The sequence below is a fragment of the Phyllobates terribilis genome, unplaced genomic scaffold (assembly GCF_046119375.1).
Source record: "Phyllobates terribilis strain yellow unplaced genomic scaffold, ASM4611937v1 Scaffold_7__3_contigs__length_470593459, whole genome shotgun sequence".
NCBI lineage: Eukaryota > Metazoa > Chordata > Amphibia > Anura > Dendrobatidae > Phyllobates > Phyllobates terribilis.
In genome coordinates, this window is record NW_027362767.1 from 68,982,669 (window position 1) to 69,007,659 (window position 24,991).

The following is a 24,991-nucleotide window of genomic DNA, read 5'->3' on the forward strand; positions in this document are numbered from 1 at the left end:
TTCACAGAGTAATCTATCATAATGCCCTTATAGCATATAAAGAGTGAAAAATCACTCACTAGCTCTTACACATGTATTTTCCCCAGAGCGTTCACCATATACATACCAGGGAAATCAAACCCAGGTCACGAAGCAGTCAAAGGGCAACCAGGAACTAGGGGACATAATAGGAGAGCGCACATGTGGAGCGGGATGCCCCGACGTGCGTTTCGAACTCCGTTCGTCAGGGGACATACGGGTGAGGTGGATACATACGATTTTATAGGCGCCAAGTGGCACCGTAAACCGGAAGTGACACTGGTGTCACCATGGAAATCAAAGACGCAGGCCGGCGTCCGCGTGAACCGGATGTGACGCATGCGTCACCATGGAGATCAGGGCGACGGCCGGTGTCCGCGTCACATGACATCCGGCAGCAGAAAATTGCAGTGCCGCATGCCAATACAGACACAGAAAGCAGGCAGGCGCCGAGAAACCCACAGCACGCATGCGTGCCCAGTCACAACGTTCCCTTGCACGTAGGTACCAGATAAAATGAAAGAGTTCAAAGTTGGATTATAAAGAGTGAAAGACACATGCAGGGGGGAGGGACAAGCAGGCCACTAATAGATCATAGAATATTAAATCCAAAAGATCACAGACAACATAATACAGAGAGGTTACAGAATTGATTATAAATATAATCAGACCAAGTATATCATTTAGAACAGGTAGATAGTTGAAAGCCACATATATTTATGAATATATCACATAGATGGATAAAGAAGGATATATAGGGCAACCTGTCAATGAAAAAGCAGGATGACAATTAGTGATAATACACTAGGGAACAATAAGGTGACCTGGTTCAAACAGAATATAAGTATCTCTAATTTACTGTGGATTACAACAGGATGCACTATACTAGGCCGCAACCATCTACTTAGAAAAGCACAAAAGTGCCACACAAAATTGAATATAATATACAAAGGTTAGTATACACTGTTCATTTGTCTTCAAATAACATATATTGTATTTTATTGTATTAATATAGAACATCAAGGCATATACATACTGTATATCATAACCACGCATATATATGCAAATAACAAAAGCCACAAATGCACACTGTTCTTTTCCATTTTTTCTGTGGTAAATGGTCCTTTGTGATCTTTTTTGCAGATGGAAAATTATATATTCAAACAACCAGTGGAAGGGTCCACGATAAAAAGCAGGCAGGGGACAACCAGAGAGGAAAAATTATCCTAAATGATGTACAAAAAGATAAAGACACTGGGGTAAGTGAACAAATAATAACAAACGTAAAATCAAAGCACGGACCTATTGAACCAATTTAATGTAATATATATATATATATATATATATATATATATATATATATATATATATATATATATATATATATATGTGTATATACACACATATACACATACACACACACACACACACACACACATATATATATATATATATATATATATATATGTGTGTATATATATATATATATATATATAGCTGTGGTGGCAGGTCAGAGAAAGGGAGAGTAGCTTATACTTTCATTTAGGCCATTGGGGTGCAGGGTGTTAAGAGTCCAGCTCCAACGGGACTCCAATTGGGCAAGTTTAAGCCCCACCCTGCCACCCCGTATATTAGGTACTATGCAGTCAATACCCCTTATTTTGAACAGTGAAGCATCACAATTATGATGGGTCTTGAAATGCCGTGGGATGGTTTTTAAAGTGGATGTATCCGTGTGGTCAGCTGCAGCAATAATACCCAACACGTGTTCACGGATGCGTACTTTGAATTGACGGGTAGTCATGCCTACATATATGAGTCCACAAGGACACGTGGCAAAGTAGATCACATATTTTGTAGTACAGGTAATTGATCTACTGATTTTATAAGTCTTAGATCCGTCAGATTTAAAAAATGTGTCACTCTGTTCGACGTTTGGGCATGCCACACACCGACCACAGGGGACACATCCACTTTTCTTTGATTGCCCATCCAAAAATGTGGTAACCGCCGAACCCTCATAATGGGAATGCACCAGGTAATCACGGAGATTCCTGGAGCGTCTGATGGAAATAGACGGTCTATCAGGGATAAACCGTGATATTATATTGTCAGCTTTGAAGATGTGCCATGATCGGGCCAGAATATTTCTCATACGAGAGAATTGACAATGAAAATTAGTGACAAAGAGCACTTGTTCGTTATTATCTCTTCTAGTATGGCTCCCGTAAACTAAGCCATGCCTAGGAGAGAATTTTGCCCTATTATATGCCCTCTTGATCTTACGACGACTATAGCCTCTAGTGTAGAATCTCTCTTTAAGTTCTGAGGCTTGCCTCTCAAAGTCGGAATCAGTGGAGCAGATCCTCCGGATGCAAAGGAACTGCCCCACCGGTACCGACTGAAGCATGTGCCTAGGATGTGAGGATGTAGCATGCAAAAGCATGTTAGTTGACGTGGGCTTACGGAACACAGAGGTTTGTAAACAATCGGATTCATCCCTCCTCAGAGAGACATCCAGAAACTCCACTTGATGTAAATTAAATTGATAGGTAAGATGGATGTTGAGGTTGTTAAGATTTAATTGACCCATAAATGTTTGTAGGGATGATGATGAACCCTGCCAGATCATGAGGACGTCATCGATGTAACGCGTCCAAAGGAGGACACGGCACATCGCGTCCTCACGATCTGACTGGCAGAGGTCTCTTTCCCACAGACCCAGGAACAGATTGGCATAGGCGGGCGTGAAGGCCGCGCCCATGGCTGTCCCCTGGAGCTGCAGGAAGAAGGACCCCTTAAATGTGAAAAAATTATGACTAAGCGTGAACTCCAGCAACTCAAGAATGAGGACCCTTAATGGTACTGGTAGAACCGAAGTGTCGAGGAAGAACTTGACCGCAGAGAGACCATCAGTATGTCTAATATTAGTGTAGAGTGACTCATCTGCAGTCACCAGGATGGTATTATCCTCAATGTAAAGACCGTCCACCTTCCTCAACAGTTCACTCACCAGTGTCCTTAAGAAAGCAGGACACACACTCAACCAACGACTGCAGATGCGAGTCAATCCACTTATTGACATGTTCAAGGAAGTTACCCCCTCCTGAAATGATTGGGCGGCCAGGGGGGGTGGCGGCATCTTTATGGATTTTGGGTAAGAGGTAGAGTGTAGGGAAAGTTTGTTCGGCTACCAAAAGGGCAGAGGCCAATTCCTGGGTGATAGTTTGGTCGGCTACAGCCCGATTAATGATAGACTTAAGTTCAACCACATATGAGATAATGGGGTTATAAGTTAATTTTTTATAACAGGTCTTATTGTTTAGTTGTTGGTATGCTTCTTTCTCATATATTGGCCTAGGCCAAATGACAACATTCCCCCCTTTATCTGCAGGCTTAATTATGATGTCTGGTAGTTTTTGTAGCACAGCCAACCTATCCCGTTCATCCTTTGATAAATTGCCGCGTGAAATATGGCGGGGAAGCGCCAAGAATTCATGCGCGACAATTTTAACAAAAAGATCCACATTGGCGCATGACGTCAGAGGGGGAAACTTCCTAGAACGGGGACATATAGAGTCCGGGATCTTACCTCCAATTGGGGGGTTATGTTCAATGGACAAGTCCTCTAATGTTCTCACCGCAGCCTGTTCCCCCTCTGTAGGAAAGAGATCATGGAGACTACCATCAAAAAAGTACCTCTTAAAAAGCAAAGCCCTTGCAAAGATATGTAAGTCTTTGATAGCCGTAAAGGCATCAAACTGGGCGGCTGGAGCAAATGATAATCCCTTACTTAGAAGGGACATATCAGACTCTGTCAAATTATAGTTGCTAAGGTTAATTACCTTAAAATCATTCCTCTTATGGTCTGGTGATGTATAGTCCTGACGCTTGTAAGGATGAAAGTTAGCTTCCCGCGTTCTTTTGTTGGAAGTACCAGACCTTGTCATCATAGATGAGGTGGAAGCTTCAGAATGATCACTCAGTGATGTAGCAGAGGAATTGGATAATTTGCGTGGAGGATTGGAGACTTGCGTACCAGATTTGCACCAAAAGTATACCTTTTTAAGATGGTAGTCTCTTATGTCTCTATTAAATTTAGATATCTGTGTGTCGTGGATCTTCTTAACAGTGGAATCCAATACCTTATCAATTTGTAACTCGAAATTAGGGAATTTCTCAGGTGGACAATTAGGTCTAAAGTCCGCCTGTGCCGTATCTATTTGGCCATCTAATTCCGAGATGGATTGGGAATTGAGATCCACCAATAGCTGCATCAATGCTAATGAGCAATTAGTACATGTTTCCTCCCATTTGGTAATAAATAGTTCATCATCTACTAGAAATGTGGGAGTAACACGTACACGTAATCCTCGTGGGATCATTTGGCGGGTAATATATTTTCCCAAAAATGCTCTGTACCACCATAATTTTGTTCTTTTAATAAGTAATTTTTGGATTGACAGCGATTTTTCATCCCATCCCCGATCAGCCACCACAGAGCCATCCGTCACATTACCCCCAAAGGCCTGATCAATCTGTGACAGCCAGGATTTCTCCTTGGCCTTGTAGTCCATGGTGCCAGAAAAGACAAAACCTGTGCAAAACACAGCATAAACAGTATAATACACACAATTCATGGAAAAGGGTAGTGTGTACACCCTGAATCGGGTGTGTATTCTAAATTAACATTCCATTTATTACCATATTAGACACTACCATTAATGGACTAAATAAACCTCATCGTCCATTAAACATGAGGAACACATAAGAAACAAAAGACGATAAAAGGGCCACTGGATTTGAAAAAATTGTGACAAAGTTTATTATCAATAATTAGGCACACAGCAGGGGTAAGTGCGAGTACAATAGGAAAAGCTAAAAAAGCTTAAAAACAACCCACTCCACATGGCAGTCACCATAATAAGCCCTACATTATATATAATTAAGTCATTAATTTGAGACATACAAAAACAGAGGATATCACCATGGGGAACAACAAGTGACAACTCTATAAAAAGTTCACAGAGTAATCTATCATAATGCCCTTATAGCATATAAAGAGTGAAAAATCACTCACTAGCTCTTACACATGTATTTTCCCCAGAGCGTTCACCATATTCATACCAGGGAAATGAAACCCAGGTCACAAAGCAGTCAATACAGAAAAATCTTTAAATGAGAAGGTGTGTCCAAACTTTTGGTCTGTACTGTATATATATATATATATGTATATATGTATATATATATATATATATATATATTAATATATTATATAGCCGGGGATGCATGTCTCTGTCTGAAGCCTCGATAGACTGCGCTGCGCATGCGCGACATGCAGTCTGGCTCCAGACAGAAGCAGGCATCCAGCCGTTACAGGGAAGAGGAGTGTATGGCGCCGGAGATCGCGGTATGCGCTGGCACTGAACGCATACCTTTCTCTCCGGCGCCATACTTAATACTTACCTGACTGGGAGGAGCGTTGCCGTGGCGCCTCTCTTCGCCAGAGACCAGGGCAGGAGTGAGGCGTCATATCGGCGCATTTTACTGAAGACACATTTGCAGTGTGTCTTCAGCAAAATGGCGCCGAACAGCGCAGTGCTCCGCCGCCGCACTCCTCCCCCAGCCTCCGGCAGAACAGGACGCAGCAGCTCTTGAGCACAGAGAAGAAAGGTGAATATAACTGTTTATTGTTTTGTATGTGTGCACAGCGTGAAAGGTATGAGGGGGCCACACATGCCAGGATTGGGGGATGAGGGTGCCACACCTACCAGGATTGTGGGTTGAGGGGACCATGCATACCAGGATTGGGGGGGTGAGGGGACCATGCATACCAGGATTGGGGGGTGAGGGGACCACGCATACCAGGGTTGGGGGGGTGAGGGGACCATGCATACCAGGATTGTGGGGTGATGGGACCATGCATACCAGGATTGTGGGGTGATGGGACCATGCATACCAGGATTGGGGGGTGATGGGACCATGCATACCAGGATTGGGGGGTGAGGGGTGCCATGCATACTAGGATGGAGGGATTGGGTGCCATGCATACCAGGTTTCTGGGATGAGGAGGCCATACATACCAGAATTGGGATGAGGGGTGCCATGCATACCAGGATGAGGGGTGCCATGCATACTGGGATTGGGGATGAGGGGTGCCATGCATACTGGGATTGGGGATGAGGGGTGCCATGCATACCGGGATTGGGGATGAGGGGAGCCATGCATACCAGGGTGAGGGATACCATACATACCAGGATAGGGATGAGAGATGGGGTACCATGCATACCAGGATTGGGGTTGAGGGGTGCCACGCCCTCCAGGATTGGGGTTGAGGGGTTCCATGCATACCAGGATAGGGATGAGGGATGGGGTACCATGCATACCAGGATAGGGGGTGATATATGTGTGTATATGTGTGTGTGTGTATATATACATACACATATATATATATAATATATATACACACTACCATTCAAAAGTTTGGGGTCACCCAGACAATTTTGTGTTTTCCATGAAAACTCATACTTTTATTTATCAAATGAGTTGCAAAATGATTGTAAAATATAGCCCAGACATTGACAAGGTTGGAAATGATTTTTTTTTTAGAAAGAATAATTTTCTCCTTCAGACTTTGCTTTGGTCACAGAATGCTCCTTTGCAGCAATTACAGCATTGCAGACCTTTGGCATTCTAGCTGTTAATTTGCTGAGGTAGTCTTGAGAAATTTCCCCCCATGCTTCCTGAAGCCCCTCCCACAAGTTGGATTGGCTTGATGGACACTTTTTGTGTACCATATGGTCAAGCTGCTCCCACAACAGCTCAATGGGGTTGAGATCTGGTGACTGCAATGGCCACTCCATTATAGATTGTATACCAGCTGTCTGCTTCTTCCCTAAATAGTTCATGCATAATTTGGAGGTGTGCTTTGGGTCATTGTCCTGTTGTAGGATGAAATTGGCTCCAATCAAGCGTTGTCCACAGGGTATGGCATGGCGTTGCAAAATGGAGTGATAGCCTTCCTTATTCAAAATCCCATTTACCTTGTACAAATCTCCCACTTTACCAGCACCAAAGCAACCCCAGACCATCACATTACCTCCACCATGCTTGACTGATGGCGTCAGGCACTCTTCCAGCATCTTTTCAGTTCTGCGTCTCACAAATGTTCTTCTGTGTGATCCAAACACCTCAAACTTTGATTTGTCTGTCCATAAAACTTTTTCCAATCTTCCTTTGTCCAATGTCTGTGTTCTTTTGCCCATATTAATCTTTTCCTTTTATTAGCCAGTCTCAGATATGGCTTTTTCTTTGCCACTTTGCCCTGAAGGCCAGCATCCCGGAGTCGCCTCTTCACTGTAGACGTTGACACTGGTGTTTTGCGTGTACTATTTGATGAAGCTGCCAGTTGAGGAGCTGTGAGGCATCGATTTCTCAAAGTAGAGACTCTAATGTACTTGTCTTGTTGCTCAGTTGTGCAGCGGGGCCTCCCACTTCTCTTTCTACTCTGGTTAGAGCCTGTTTGTGCTCTCCTCTGAAGGGAGTAGTACACACCGTTGTAGGAAATCTTCAGTTTTCGCATAGAATAGCCTTCATTTCTAAGAACAAGAATAGACTGTCGAGTTTCACATGAAAGTTCTCTTTTTCTGGCCATTTTGAGAGTTTCATAAAACAAACAAATGTAATGCTCCAGATTCTCAACTAGCTCTAAGGAAGGTCAATTTTATAGCTTCTTAAATCAGCCAAACCGTTTTCAGCTGGGCTAACATACTTGTGCAAGGGTTTTCTAGGATTTTCTAAACATCCATTAGCCTTCTTACACCGTTAGCAAACACAATGTACCATTAAAATACTGGAGTGGTGGTTGTTGGAAATGGGCCTCTATACACCTATGTAGATATTGCAATAAAAACAAGACGTTTGCAGCTAGAATAGTCATTTACCACATTAACAATTTACAGAGTGTATTTCTGATTCATTTAATGTTAGCTTCATTGAAAAAAAATGTGCTTTTCTTTCAAAAATAATGAAATTTCTAAATGACCCCAAACTTTTTAACGGTAGTGTATATGTATGTGTGTGTGTATGTATGTGTATGTATATATATATATATATATATATATATATATATATATATATATATATATAATATATATAGTAGTCATATCCCATGTGATGTTTTTATATATATATATATATATATATATATATATATATATATAACATCACATGGGATATGACTACTATATATATATATATATATATATATATATATATATATATATATATATATAGTAGTCTCAATATATCCTATGTGATGTTTACAGCATTCTCAGTGTATCATGTGTTGCATACAGCACAATTGCAAAAAGAACTTCAGCACTCCATACATGAAAATATAAGAAATATTGTATCTAGACTAATGTCACTTTGAAAAATGAAGGTTTTTTGCGCATAATTTGGCCAATTTATGTGTGCCCATCAACCACGACAAGGTCACCTTCGTATGATGGGAAACTACACTATGCTACCACTGGATATGCCACTCTTGGGCTGTAAGCCTGTATGGACAATATGTCTCTGCTTGGGCTTTTAACCTACAATGTATGGGCTGGTAGAGCTAGTTAAAACCACCTGTGACTGAATGGGAGGGACACATGGTCAGAAAAAAGGCTGTCAAACTTCTAATAGTGTGAACACGTACCTGCTGCAATGCTCCAGGAGCGGGATCCCAAAAATGATTAATAGAAAAAAGAGAGGGGTCGCTCACTGGTCTATTCGGGTGCTCTGAAGAAAAGAGTAATCTCAATTGCAAAAAGAACTTCGGCACTCCATACATGAAAATATAAGAAATATTGTATCTAGACTAATGTCACTTTGAAAAATGAAGCCCATACATTGTAGGTTAAAAGCCCAAGCAGAGACATATTGTCCATACAGGCTTACAGCCCAAGAGTGGCATATCCAGTGGTAGCATAGCGTAGTTTCCCATCATACGAAGGTGACCTTGTCGTGGTTGATGGGCACACATAAATTGGCGAAATTATGCGCAAAAAACCTTCATTTTTCAAAGTGACATTAGTCTAGATACAATATTTCTTATATTTTCTTGCATACAGCACAGTCTCATTGTATCTTATGGCCAAAAAGTTTGGGACTGATGCAAATTTTGCTTTTGTCAAAGTTTATGCTTCATTGTCTTTCAATATTTTAGTCTGATATTTCTATGGTTCTTGACATACAATTTTAAATATTTGATAAGTTGTTAAACTTTTTTTTTGACAAATATGTCAAGTTTATGCAAAGACTTAATATGTACAATGTTGACAGTTATATTTCAATATGTCTGCAATTCAATCTGGCAGCTGGATATCAGCTTCTGGGCCAAATCCTGATTGATAACAGCTGATTCTTGCCTAATCAGTGCTTGGAGTTTCTCACAATTGCAGTGTTTTTGATTGTTCACTTGCTTTTTGAGAATTGATTCCAGCTTTTCAATTGGATTGGATTGATATGTTAGGAGTTTCCTGGCCATGGACCCAAAATTTCAATATTTTATTTTTCACTGAGCCACATAGTTAGCATTTTTGTCTTATGACATGGTGCTTCATCATGCTGGAAATACATTGTTCATCAAAAATTGTTCCTGGATCGTTGGGAGAAGTTGATCATAAGAGGATGTTTAGATCCCATTTTTTATTCTTGGCATTATTGTTAGGCAAAATTGTGTGAGCCCACTCCACGGATGAGAAGCCCCCACACATGAATGGTCTCTGAATGCTTTACTGTTGGCATGAGGTAGGACTTATGGTAGTGCTCACCTTTTCTTCCTGGGATAGTCATTCTCCCAAATGTCCCAAACAGTCTGGAGGAGATTTCATCACCAGTATCTGTATTATTCTATAGATCTACACTGTACAGAACTACTTCTCCTGTCTTGTATACTGGGTGCAATTCTTAGTATAAATATATACACTGCTCAGAAACATAAAGGGAACACCTAAACAACACAATGTAACCTCAAGTCAATCACACTTCTGTGAAATCAACCTGTCCAGTTATGAAGCAACACTGATCGTGAATCAATTTTGCTCGCTGTTGTTGCAAATGGAATAACAGGTAGAAATGATCAGCAATTAGCAAGACACCCCCTATACAGTGGCGGTTCTGCAGGTGGTGACCACAGACCATTTCTCTGTTCTCATCCTTTTAAGCAATTTTGGTCAGTTTTGCATTTTGTCATTGCCCTCAACCTTAGAGATACAGTAGCATGAGGAGGTGTCTACAGTACAACCCACAGAAGTTGCTCAGGTAGTGCAGCTCATCCAGTATGGCACATCAATGTGAGCTGTGGCAAGAAGGGTACCTGTGTGTCAGCACAGTATCCAGAGCATAGAACATTTAACCGGTGACAGGCCAGTGCACCAGGAGACGTGGAGGGGGCCGTAGGAGGGCAACAACCCAGCAGCAGGACCGCTACCTCCGCCTATGTGCAAGGATAAACAGGAGGAGCAGTGCCAGAGCCCTGCAAAATTACCTCCAGCAGGCCACTAACATCCATGTGTCTGCTCAAACTGTTAGAAACAGACTCCATGAGGGTGGTATGAAGCCCGATGTCCACAAGTGGGTGTTGTGCTTACAGCCCAACACCGTGCAGAGCGATTGGCATTTGCCAGAAAACACCAAGGTTGGCAGATTCCACATTGGTGCCCTGTGCTTTTCACGGATGAAAGCAGGTTCACACTGAGCACATGTGACAGACGTGACAGAGTCTGGAGACGCCATGGAGAGCGATCTGCTGCCTGCAACATCCTCCAGCATGACCGGTTTGACAGTGGGTCAGCTCACTGATCCTTCACTGACCTGCCTCCTATTTTACATAATGCATCTAGTAGTGCGGGGCTAGGTAAAATAGGAGGCAGCTCAGTGAAGGCACAGTGAGCTGTCATAAAAGCATACAGATGAATATGTAAGCAGAGCACCAGATAGACCGTCCCCCACAGCCCACCCTGAAGCACGAGCATATCATTATCTCCATACTGAAAGTAAAGATTACACAAGAACCACAGGATGGATTTCATTAACCAAGGTATCATTTTAATCAGTGTAATGTCGCCCACCTGACAGTGTTATGTGGTTTACTGAGCACAATCCTGCTGACAGGTGTACTTTAAACTCATGGTAAAGAGTAGTCAATACACAGCTATTATCTTTTTCAGGGATTCTGATTAACCCCACAGAAAGTTTAGCTGTTGTAGTTGGATTTTCTTGACTTTTTCTTAGTTGCCATGATGTCTCCCATACGCAGCACACACAGGAGGGATTTCTGCTCTCCTGTTTCTATGTAGCACATGTTCAGAAGCTGCTGCAGGATTCACATGTCTTTAGACACTATGTAATTTATTAAGATAACTCTTCACTTTAGTGTTAGATGGGTAAAATTAATCAGTCAGTCTCGTATATTCCATAATTCATAAAAGTGACCCAAGACCCATAGATAGCAAATAAGAAGAATAATATTTGTATTGGAATTAAAAGTGAAACCCTGATACACTCAGAGAATAATTCTTGATGAGAGGATGTTGTCATTAATCCTTCTGGAAACTTGTATTTCTTCATATCTTCAGAATATACAAACCACTAATTTTTTTGTCTGGATAAAAGTCCCAAAACAAAGCCTTGTCTGGAATATATTATTTCATGGCATGAAGGCAGGGGGGAGGGGGATCTGAACGCGAGGTGAATCTATGGATGTAGAAAGCCAAGAACCTGTCAAAGCTATTTAGATTGCCAAAACACATAAATGTTTTAAACATTACTGCTGCCTCATCCCATGTCGGCTGGATGGGGAGAATGCCAGGGTTATTTTACAGGTGAGATTACTCTCCATAGAGAGAGATACCTGAGGAGACCATTACACCAATGCCAGCAGCGCTGTTTAAAGCTGAAATACGACACATCTAGGTGCGCTCTAACCCGTTTATAGGGATCATTGCACTGGAAATAATTATTTTAGAAACTAGCGGAATGTGTGTTGTCCCTGGCATGTACTGTAGGTCTGACCGGCTGATGACGAGGGGGAGGAGAAGCTTTTAAAAAGACAAATTTAGGTTCAGATTAGTGTGAAGCTGTAATAGAGCAGTCATAGTCATAGCTACTGTCTGCCTCTGGACTATAGCGGGGCATACAAATGCTTCTTCTTTTCTTCGTCATCTGATGCCATTTTATGGAGATATTCTTGCTTTTGAAGAATTGCTACTGAACACATTCTGAGCACATTGATTATCTTAATAATAATAATAATAATAATAATAAATAGTTTTATTTCTATAGCGCCAACATATTCAACAGCACTATACAATTAAGCCGGGACATGTACAGACAATTAATACAATGCAAAGTAACACATAGTTCAATAGTTACAGAAGGAGTGAGAGCCCTGCTCACAAGAGCTTACAATCTATAAGGAAATGGGGGGACGCAAAAGGTAAAAAGTGCTTATCATGTACGGTCCAGCCATCATTCTAATAAATAGGGCATTTCATATAAAGCTGCATGAACTGGTCATCAGCCAGTATCTAAGCACAGTTGCCAAGTGTTATTGGGGGGGTTTGGAGGATGGGTATACAGAGGAATGGGAAAGACCAGGTTCTGATGATAATTTAGAAAGAGGGAACAGGGAAAAGTTAGATTAGTGAAGTGAGGTGATAATCCTGTCTAAAGAAATGTGTTCTTAAAGCACACTTAATAATGTGGAGGTTAGGTATTAATCATATTATCTGGGGCACGGCATTCCAGAAAACTGCCCCAGCATGAGAGAAGTCTTGGAAACGGAGGTGCCAGGTTTCAGATCATGGAGGTTGTTAGGCCACGGCCCCACTATCAGTAATTGTCAGTATTTTTTCTCAGGAGTGGGAGACAAAACCAGGTGAGGAACAATCAGAGAAAAGGTATAATAGAAACAAGTCACCAATTCTGCATTTATCACCCACTCCTGGTTTTGGCTTCCACTCCTGAGAAAAAATACTGACCGAATACTGACCATATACTGATAGTGGGGCAGTGGCCTTAGTCTTAGATCAGTTGCAGAATGGAGAGCAAGGTAGGGTGATAGACAGAGATGAAGGAGGAGATGAAGGGCGGTGCAGAATCGTGGAGAGCTATTGCGAGTGAGCAAGATGAGTTTGTATTGTATTCTGTAGCGAATGGGTCACCAGTGTAATGACTGGCACAAGGTGGAAGCATCGTTGTAGCGGCTGAACAGAAATACAACCCTGGATGCCGGATTGGGGAGGACAAAGTTTGGTTAGAGGGAGACCGATCAGTAGAGAGTTGCAGTAGTCCAGACGAGACTCAATAAGAGTGACAGTAAGAGTTTTTGCAGTTTCAAAAGGTGAGAAAAAGTTGGTTTCTGGAGATGTTTTGTAGATGACATGTAACGATAACATGAGCGATTGAGTAATTGGATACAGGGAATAAAGGAAAGTTCTGTGTCAAATATGAGCCCAAGACAGCGGGCGTGCTGCTGGGGATTTATGGTTGAACCCTCCAAGCCAATTGCAATATCGGACATAGGTAGATTAGTTGAGGGGGGGAAACTCAAGGAGTTCAGTTGTGGAAAGATTCAGTTTCAGATGGTGGGAGGACATGATGTTAGAGACAGTGGACACATTATCCCTGGTGTCTTGTATTAAGGTAGGGGTGAAGTCAGGAGATTAAGAGTATAATTGTTTGTCATCAGCTTAGAGATGATACTGGAAACCAAATCTGATGGTTTGTCCAAATGGGGGCCGTCTATGGAGAGAAGAGGAGGGGGCCTAGGACTGAGCCCTGAGGAACCCTGATAGTAAGGGGACGAGGAGAGGAAGAAGAGCCGGCAAAAGATGCAGGGAAGGAGCGGTCAGAGTGAATTCAATATCTTATAAGCAATATAGGCTCTTATCTACTTAAATCAGTAATGCAGGGAAAATATACATCAAAGCAGTCTTATTTTGGACCTTTTTTTTCCTTGTGGTCATATCCTAGCAAAACAGCGGCATATAAATAACTAGATGCGTTTTGTAATATACCCCACATTTCTTTTAAGCTCCCTGCATCAATCCAGTGACGAGCTGTTTGGGTGTGTCATAACCTATAAATGAGAACTTTCTATTCTACAATAATTTGGATCGCTATAGCATTGTGGTATTTGGGTTGCATGAGATTGTAATATTTTTTTCCAGAAGCTGTGCCATTCCTGTCCATGAGATGTGTCTGGCATTGCAGCTGAGCTCCTTCACTTATTTCTGCAATACCAGAAACACTCTATGAACCAATTCGGTGCATTTCTGGGAGACAAGCGCACCCTTCTTCTAATTTCAGGCTACCCACTTTAAGACAAACTACTATATTGTGGAATTGCTAAAGCAGGGGTTCAGCAACCTTAGACACCCCAGCTGTTGTACAATTACAACTCCCAACATTTGCATGGCTGCCATGGCATATTGAGAGTTGTAGTTTCACAATAGCTGGAGTGCTGCAGGTTACTGATCCCTGTGCTAAACTAACATGGTGACATCCACCTGAATGCTATATTCTGCTTTAAAAGGGAATCTGTCACCAGGTTTTTGCCACCTAATTTGAGACCAGCATAATGTAGAGACAGAGACCCCGATTCCAGTGATGTGTCACTTACTGAGCTGCTTAATGGAGTTTAGATAATCTCCTGCTGATGAAAAAAGGATTTGATCACTAGAGGCAGGGCCGGCGTCAGCACCCGGTGCACCCGGGCAAATGCCGGGGCCCTGAGCAGGCAGAGGGGCCCACTGGCGGTCGCGCACCCCGCTGGGCTATGTGCGGAGGAGAGCGGTGTCAGCGCTCGCCCTTCCCCCCGCTTGCTCAGGGCCCCGGCAGCTGGATACTTACCTCTCCCCTTGCCTCCGCAGATCAGCTGTCTTCCTGCTCTGCGCTCCCTGTGACGTATCAGGTCAGAGGGCGCGGTGACGTCTTTTCACCGCGCCCTCCCCTGGCCGTCACAGGGAGCGCTGAGTGGGAAGACACCGACAACGCTGGAGTTCGGACCCGAGCAGCGGGCAGCAGGTAGCAGGTGAGGAGAAGGGAGGTGAGTATTTGATTTTTTTTTTTAATGTATGGAGGCATGGGGCATTATAAAGAGAGGGGGGGACATCCTGCATGGGGCATTATAAAGAGAGGGGGGGACATCCTGCATGGGGCATTATAAAGAGAGGGGGGGACATCCTGCATGGGGCATTATAAAGAGAGGGGGGGACATCCTGCATGGGGCATTATAAAGAGAGGGGGGGACATCCTGCATGGGGCATTATAAAGAGAGGGGGGGACATCCTGCATGGGGCATTATAAAGAGAGGGGGGGACATCCTGCATGGGGCATTATAAAGAGAGGGGGGGACATCCTGCATGGGGCATTATAAAGAGGGGGGGGGATTCCTGCATGGGGCATTATAATGAGGAGGGGTGACAGCCTGCATGGGGCATTATAAGGTGGGGAACAGCCTGCATGGGGCATTATAAGGTGGGGAACAGCCTGCATGGGGCATTATAAAGAGAGGTGGGGAACAGCCTGCATGGGGCATTATAAAGAGAGGGAGGGACATCCTGCATGGGGCATTATAAAGAGGGGGGGGCATCCTGCATGGGGCATTATAAAGAGGAGGGGTGACAGCCTGCATGGGGCATTATAAAGGGGGAGGGGGCAGCCTGCATGGGGCATTATGTGGGGGGTAACAGCCTGCATGGAGCATTAAAAGGGGGGGCCTGTATGGGGCATTATGTGGGGGGAACAGCCTGCATGGAGCATTATAAGGGGGGGGCAGCCTGTATGGGGCATTATGTGGGGGGTAACAGCCTGCATGGAGCATTAAAAGGGGGGGGGGGCCTGTATGGGGCATTATGTGGGGGGTAACAGCCTGCATGGAGCATTATAAGGGGGGGACAGCCTGTATGGGGCATTATGTGGGGGGTAACAGCCTGCATGCAGCATTATATGGGGGCCAGTATCCTGTATGGAGCGTTATAAGGGAACCGGTATCCTGTATGGAGCGTTATAAGGGGACCGGTATCCTGTATGGAGCGTTATATGGGGGCCAGTATCCTGTATGGAGTTTTATAAGGGGACCGGTATCCTGTATGGAGCGTTATAAGGGGACCGGTATCCTGTATGGAGCGTTATATGGGGGCCAGTATCCTGTATGGAGTTTTATAAGGGGACCAGTATCCTGTATGGAGCGTTATATGGGGGCCAGTATCCTGTATGGAGCTTTATAAGGGGACCAGTATCCTGTATGGAGCGTTATATGGGGGCTAGTATTCTGTATGGAGCCTTATATGGGGGCCAGTATTCCGTATGGAGCCTTATATGGAAGCCAGTATTCCGTATGGAGCCTTATATGGGGGGCCAGTATTCCATATGGGGGCCAGTATTCCGTATGGAGCCTTATATGGGGGCCAGTATTCCGCATGGAGCCTTATATGGGGGTCAGTATTCCGCATGGAGCCTTATATGGGGGTCAGTATTCCGCATGGAGCCTTATATGGGGGTCAGTATTCCGTATGGGGCCTTATATGGGGGCCAGTATTCCGTATGGGCGTTATATGGGGGGCCACTATTCTGTGTGGAGCGATTCACCGGTTTCTGAGCTATTGTGGAATTTACAATAGATATCACTCATGTAATGTAAGAAGTGAAATCTTTGCATTGTACTATATATATATATATATATATATATATATATATATATATATATATATATATATATATATATAATATTTCTCCGCCGTATCTCTGCATCATGAATCGTGGTATGTGTTAAAGGGGCCCACTGAGACTCTTTCGCCCGGGGCCCAGAAAAACCTGGAGCCGGCCCTGACTAGAGGACTAGTAAACCTGCTGCCATGTATTCCTCCATATTCATGAGCTCTGTGTAACCCCGCCCCCAGCTCTGATTGGCGGCTTTTTATGTGCACTGTGCATAGGCAGAAAGCTGCCAATCAGTGTGAGTGGGGTTATATAGAGCTCAGAATTCAGAGAACTGCTAGATCGGCAGTAGAGAAAAGATTTTATCAAAACTGCAGCAAGAAGCCCAGTAAGTGATACATCGCTGGAATCAGGGTCTCTGCCCCTACATTATACTGCTCTCAGATTGGGGGCAAAAACCTGTTGAAATTACTTTTAATTATGTTTTTCCATACCCCATACCTGAGAACATAACATTTTACAAATTTGCTTAATAAATAATGTTAATTTCCGTGTACGTGTAGGCAAGGAATATATCTGTACGATTGTTTAAAAATCCTGGTGGAAAAATGAAAGAGAATTAAGCTATGGAAAATATGACAAGGTTACTCCATGTCCAGAATTAATTTAGCAGCCTGATTAATCTAGAAGCCATCATGTAATTCTTACAAAATGCAGAAAGTCTTTTATGTAGAAAAGAAAAAGAATTTGTCTTCATCAAGCTGAATATTGGGTCTGTAACTACAAATAAAGCCGGATTCCAAGATGGTCAGGGCAAGAGATAACAGAAGAAAAAAACATTATCCAAATACTGCAAAATTCATCGAACGTCAGGAGCCTAAGCAGAACCAGGTGCAGAAAATATTCCAGAACGCCATAGACGATAGTGGAGGCTCGAAGACTTGGGTTATAACAAACAAAACTAAATAGGGGAACACACAAGAAATGACTAAATAAATAAAACCGAAAAACAAACCACATGTCCATATCTAAACACAAAATGATGTTCTAAAACAATGTACTTGATTACAGTGAAACTGAGTAAAATAGGGGAAAAAAAGGTTCTCCACAAAACTTTTGTGGGGTGTTCTGATCCGCTTGATCTTCTAGAACATGGAAGCAAAGGTGCATATTTTTGGATAAAATAGAGTCCAGACATCACTAAAGACAACTGGACTAGCATGCTATGGAAGAAACATAGTGCACGGACCGCTAAGTAAGATGTTGGGGGCTTCACACTGCTCCTATCCTGAATTTTTAATTAAATGAGATGTCAAGGATTAAAAAAAATATAGCTGCTTTCTTTCAAAAATAGCATCACCATAGGTTGTGTGCGGTAGCGCAGCTCCGCTGTGTTCACTTCAATATCAGACCCCATGAATGGCCAGGGGTGGCAGGGTTTCTGAATGAAAGCCGCCATGTTTATCTAATCCTGGACATCCCCTTTAATATTCAGAGTTCTACTTTAAAGATATTTTATTTTCCCCCGGAAACACAGGGCCAAACATATCATCGGTGCTACCTGTGCAGCCGCACAGGGGCCCAAGAGGTCAGGGGGCCACTACCATCTACAAAGCAGGTGGAATTATGCATTATGAGTTATTGGACGGCAAATCGCCTGTGTCTTTTGTCTCTCCGCCAGTGCAGATACAGCACCGACGCCTGTAGTTCTTCCCCGTTCAAATAAATGTGGTTTTCTGCACCTATATAGCCTATGGACTAGTGTGACGCAGTTTTTAGGGGGAGGGAGAAGCATTTTTTTCTTCCCCAATGAAAAGGACAAGTCTTCTATTTGTTATTCTCCAATAAATTTACTCCCAATAAAGAAAATATTCTTGAGGATCTTTTATTAGGTTTACACATTGTGGTGTTCCTCTGTTATTTTCCCTTAGAAATCTGGGTAGAATTTTACCATTGGGTGTTACTAATTGAGGTTAAGTTCATTGGACCTTATTCAGTCAATTATAACCCAAAACTAGATAAAAAAACAAACAAACTATACTATTGTGGCACCCCAGGGGTCTGGTTTTCCACAGTAACAGCAATGTTATGTCTGAGAGCAGGTGGGAGGTCTCTTGGTCAGGGATCCTATGCATGCCACACCTCCTGCCCAGTCCTGGGAGGGGAAGAACTTCCCCTATATAAACCTAGGGCTGAGGCAGGGTGAGGGAGTGGAGAAGAAGCAGAGAAAAGAAGCAAATATAAGAAGAAACAACAGGAGCTCTGTGGGAGCAGTGTTACAAGGAGTCAGGGGCTGGCAGCTGCAGAGCTCGCCCTGACTGAGAAGTTATCACCGGACCCGGAGTCCGAGGCTGTGGGGACTAACTCCTATCCAGCAGCAGAAACCGACCGGCAGGGGATTGCAGGTCCTCTGGCCCAGAAACCCGAAGGCCCCGAGTCACCGGCCATACGGGTGAGCACCACACGGTACACTCAGGGACGTGGGCTACTTATACCCGCCTCTAGCAAGGTAGCCAGAAGAGTATCGTTAGTTTGGGAGGCCTGAACTACACAGTACCGTCTCCGAGTGGTTCCTGCTACCCCCATCATCCACGTCGGCTGCCCTGAGGCCATACCCCTCCTGTTGGGGGTTATACTATCACGCTGCACAATCCTACCACCGGCCTCAGCGGTCTGCCCTGCAGCAGCAGCTCCCTGGCTGCACTCAACGGGTGGCGTAGTCGTCCAACATCTACCGCTAAAACAGCGCCACTTAGTCTGACTCCCTGGGCACGGACCGGGTCACGCCACGAGACTACAACCCTCAACAGATCCGGCTCCGGGTAAGCTCCCGCGTGCGCAACGCAGCGCGACACAGGCCCAGGGGCGCGTCAACTTTTGGCGTAGTCGGCAGGATCTCGTGCCCGCAACCACCGGGTACTGCGTGCCTGAAAAAGACTGTGAAAACTTACCCGTGGTGAAGATTCCCGCCATCGGTGGAGTTTTCCCGCCATCCGGCGCCATCTTCAGCCTTCTTCCCGCCATCCGTGGAGTTTTCCCGCCATTGGACGCCATCTTGAGGACGCCGCGCGGGAAGAAGAGGGGCGTGGACTCCGAAAACGCGCGAGAACTGAAGCCCCGCCTCATGTCCGGACGTTGCGTAAGGTCCTGGAAGGAGCCCAGCAGACGCCGACGTCACAGGAGCGCGACGGAAGGTCCTCAACCCTGACGATCCACTGCGGAGCCGCGGCCTACGGAAGAGGATCATCGCAAGGTAGGCCACGGTCCACTAGGGGGGAGAAGGATGTCGGATACGGAGGAGAGCTTCACCGCTCCAACCCCCGCCAGCGCCACCGCTGTTGCGGTCATGCCTTTCACCATGCCCTATATCCCGGGGGCAGCCTGGCTACCCCAGTACTCAGGGGAGTCACATACCCTGCAGGACTTTAGAGAAAAACTGGATAGCCTCTTCCAGGTGTACCCCCTCACAGAAGAGCAAAAAGTAAGCATCCTGGTGGCCCAATTAACCGGGGCAGCCCAAAGGGAGGTAAAGTCCTGGCCACCTGGGGGGAGGACTGTCGCAGGGATACTAACCCGGCTGAGGGACACCTTTGATACCCGCACCTCAGCCGAGATCAAGCTTAGATTCTACGGGTGCAAACAGCGGGCACATGAGAGTATAAGGGACTATGCCCTGAACCTACAAGAGGCCCTGAGAGCCATTAAGCAGACAGACCCTGACGGCGTGGGAGACGAGGACAGGCTGTTAACTGAACAATTTATAGAGGGTTTATATTGCAATGCCCACCGAACCCAGTTGCGGGCAATGGCCTTACAGGACCCTCATCTGGGATTTGCACAGTTCAAGGACAGAGCCATCCGGGTGCTCCGAGAACCGGCACCAGGTGGCGTTGTGACCCACAGACGCCCCACTACCACCTACCACCAGGAGGCGGCGCCCTTGTCGGCAGGGCCTGTGGGAGCTGATGCGCAGGCTTTGAACAATGACTCGGCTCCAGACCTGCACCATCAGGTCCAAGAGCTAGCTAAAAGCGTTGCTGCGCTAACCCGAACTGTGCAGTCTTTACAGGTTTCCACTCCAGGGAAGATCCAGCTGGCATCCGGACCGGAGGACATCCCGTGGCGTCGACCAAGGAGAACCCCACCGGCCAGAGGAAGACCCAGCGACCGATACAACGAGGACGGACGACCCATCTGCCGCCGCTGTAATCAACCCGGACATATGGCAAGGTACTGTCCTTTAAACTGGCACAACCTAGGGTAGAGGGCCAACCCCTAGGAAAAAGATCATCAGGCCCATCAAACTGGCGCGACAAATATGTGGGAGGACGTCCAGTCTTGCCTGTGGTACTGGATGGCATTCCTATGAGTGCCCTACTGGACACCGGGTCACAGGTCACCACCATCCCGTACGTGCTCTTCAAGCAGTACTGGAATGACTCGGATATTACCCGCTACCCTGACGACGACTTGAGTATCATCGCCAGCAATGGTCAGCCCGTGCCACAGATCGGATTTAAAGAGGTGACCATTAAAATTGGTAGAGTTGAACTGGCAGCACAGGGACTGATCATTGTAGACATTGACAAACACGAGAGTCACCCAAAGATAACTCTAGGAACTAATGTAATTGAAAATTGTCTTGCAGAGGTGATTTTCCTTTTACAGCAGGTTGCCAAGAACGCCAGCTCCGGCGAGCAGCGAGTGCTCCAAAAAGAGATCCGGGCACTGATGCGACGGCAACAGGTGGAACTCTCCGGCGGTGAGATTGGTAGTGTGAGAATGTGTGACCCTTTCCCTATTGCCATGCCCCCAAAAAGTGAAATGATGATTTGGTGCCGGGCAGCTATTGGTCTGAGAGGTAGAGATTACCAGGCAATGGTAGAACCAGTTTACTCAGACAGTAGGCCCACCATCTTGACAGCACGGGGGGTGGTTAATGTACGCCATGCGAGGGTGCCCGTTCGCATAATCAATATCGGGAAGAGGGAAGTGTACCTGCCCCGGTATGCCACGCTAGCCAAATTATATACCATTAACCAAAATGCTATACAATCTGTGGAACCCTTGCCTCCATCTCACCCGGAGGAAGGTAACGGCTCTAAGAAAACAATGGAGGACTGGTGTCAGCAACTACATTTGGGTACTGACTCCACTCCCTCACATCAGAAACAGGGAGTCTATCGGGTGGTTCAAGAGTACGAGAGAGTGTTTAGTAAACACCCGTTAGACTTCGGGCGAGTCAAGGGGGTAGAACACCACATCCCCACGGGAGACCATCCTCCCATAAAAGAGAGGTATCGACCCGTACCCCCTGCACACTACCAACACGCCAAGGGGATGCTTAGAGACATGAAGGAGGCTGAGGTGATCAGGGATAGCTGTAGCCCCTGGGCAGCTCCACTAGTCTTAGTCAAAAAGAAAGACAACACCATGAGGATGTGTGTAGATTACCGGAAAATCAACCGTATCACACACAAGGATGCGTACCCCTTACCAAGGATAGAGGAGTCTTTGGCTGCGTTAAGATCTGCTAACTTCTTCTCTACCTTGGATCTCACTAGTGGGTACTGGCAGGTTCCTGTAGCAGAGGCGGACCGGGAGAAGACCGCATTCACCACCCCGATGGGACTTAGCGAGTTTACCTGCATGCCGTTCGGACTCTGCAACGCACCAGGAACCTTCCAACGATTAATGGAGTGCTGTCTGGGCCATAGAAACTTCGAGACGGTCCTGTTGTACCTGGACGATGTCATCGTATATTCTAAGACTTATGAGGACCACCTGAAACACCTGGCGGAAGTGTTCGAAGCTCTGGCAAGCTACGGCCTAAAGGTGAAACCCTCCAAGTGTCACCTCCTGAAACCAAAGGTGCAGTACCTGGGACACGTGGTGAGCGCTGACGGAGTGGCTCCCGACCCTGATAAGATCACCGCAATTAAGGAATGGCCAAGTCCCTCCAGTGTAAAGGAAGTGCGGCAGTTCCTCGGGTTGGTAGGCTACTACCGCAGGTTCATCCCCGGTTTCACCAAAAAGGCAGCTCCTATGCAGGACCTCCTGATAGGCCAGTCCCGGAAGGCCAAGAACCAGAAGCCGCCCTTCAGATGGGAGAAGTTGGAAGAGGAGTCCTTCCGCCAGCTGAAGATGGCCCTCACGGGGGATGAAATCCTGGCGTACCCGGATTACAGTCAGCCCTTTATCCTCTACACCGACGCAAGTAACATCGGGCTAGGAGCCGTGCTGTCCCAGATCCAGCAGGGGAAAGAACGAGTAATCGCTTACGCCAGCCGAAAACTGCGACCCACCGAGAGAAACCCTGAGAATTACAGCTCATTTAAGCTAGAGTTCCTGGCAGTGGTGTGGGCAGTCACCGAACGCTTTAAGCACTATCTCGCTTCTTCCCGGTTCGTCGTGTACACGGATAACAACCCGTTGACACACCTGGACACGGCAAGACTCGGTGCCCTAGAGCAGAGATGGATGGCCCGTCTGTCCAACTACGAGTTCACAATCAAATACCGGGCAGGACGCTCCAATACCAACGCGGACGCCCTGTCCAGGATGCCAAACCTACCGGACCTAGGAGAAGATCCAGAGGGACTGGAAGAAGTCGAACTCCCTGCGTTCCACCGGCATGGGACTATCCAGTATTCCCACCAGGTAAGGAGTAAGCAAGCCGCTACGTTTAACCCCTTGCCTCACTACAACTGGGAGGAAACGCAAGACAGTGACCCTGCCGTCCGACTGGTGAAGGAGATGCTGACTCGGCCAGAGGCTCGCCTTGACCCAGACGCTCCGGAGGAAGCCAAGCAACTGTGGGCTGAGAAGAGTCGACTGTTCCTTTATAAGGGGAAGTTGTGCCGCAGAATGGTTAACTCCCGGACGCATGAACTAATCTGGCAAGTAGTGGTGCCACGAAGAGACGCAGCCATGGTGATGGAGGCATACCACGACGGAGCTGGACACTTCGGATGGAAGAAGCTGGAGTTCCTGCTGCGCGAGCGGTTCCACTGGGTAGGCATGAGGGGAACCATCGAGAGGTGGTGCAGAGACTGTGGCCCGTGCAACCTAAGAAGGAAGGACCGTGCCAGCCAGAAGACTCCCCTGCAGTCCATCGTCACCCGGCAGCCGTTGGAACTGGTAGCCTTGGATCATGTAAAACTGACCCAAGCAGAAGTGGCTACGTCTACGCACTAACCATCGTGGATCACTACTCCCGGTTCTTGGTTGTCGTCCCCGTCAAGGACTTAACAGCTCGAACAGCAGCGAGAGCCTTCCAGCAGCATTTCTGCCGTCCACACGGGTACCCGGACCAAGTGTTGACAGACCAGGGACCTGCCTTTGAAGCGGAGGTCTTCCAAGAATTCTGCACTCTGTATGGCTGCCGGAAGATAAGGACGACACCCTATCATCCGCAAACTAATGGACTTTGTGAGAAAATGAACCAGGTGGTAATGGATCTTCTGAAAACGTTGCCCCTGGAAGAACGCAGTCTGTGGCCTGAGAAGCTGCCCGATCTGGTGGACCTATACAACCACATCCCGGTAGGTTCCACCAACTGTACCCCGGCTTACCTAATGAGGGCGAGACCTGGTAAGTTACCTGTTGACCTGGAAATGGGAGTCCTGACACCTGAGGACACTTCACCAGAAGCAGACTGGGACACAGAGAGGCAGCAGCAGTACCGGAGAGTACAGGAGAGCGTGGAGCGAAGTCTCTGTCAGGCTAGGGAAAGACAAGAGAAAACTTACAACCAGTATGCTCCCGCTGTTCCCCTGGTACCCGGAGAGCAGGTCTTGAAGAGAAAAAGACGGCTCCACAAGTTGGACGACCAGTGGGAGAAGGACCCGTACACCGTACTGCCCTCAAGCCACGACAACCCAAAGGTCTGTACCATCAGTAAAGACGGAGGGGAAACCACAACCATTGTATCCCGGGATCACCTGAAGAAGTGTCCCGAACAGCTACGGAACCCTGAAGAGGAACAAGAAGACCCTCGACCCGTAGAGGAAAGGGAAGACATGGTTAATACTGTGCTCGGAGACTTCCCTCGGTCTTGGACTCAAGTCAATGGTGCAGTTGTGGTACCCGTACTCACCTTCCTCCAACCAGCATCCCAAGCACCTATGGAGCAACAGGTAGAGCTGGAAGAACAGCCGGTCCAGGAGGCAGAAGACCCCACACCAGCAGACCAGGAGACTCAACCCTCTGCTTGCAGTGAGCCTGCCATATCCCTAGTGAGCCAAAGGGCCCGTAGACC

At 46.1% G+C, this 24,991-nt stretch overlaps 1 long non-coding RNA gene across 1 annotated transcript in view; it reads left to right on the top strand.

The window, feature by feature from the left end:
• Positions 1–363: 363 nt before the first annotated feature.
• The window catches only part of LOC141153684 (uncharacterized), a 56,953-nt gene continuing 32,325 nt past the window's right edge, over positions 364–24,991 (top strand). The window contains exons 1-2 of the long non-coding RNA XR_012247332.1: positions 364–518; positions 1,162–1,277. This is a non-coding gene — a long non-coding RNA (uncharacterized lncRNA). The remainder of the gene's footprint in view (positions 519–1,161; positions 1,278–24,991) is intronic.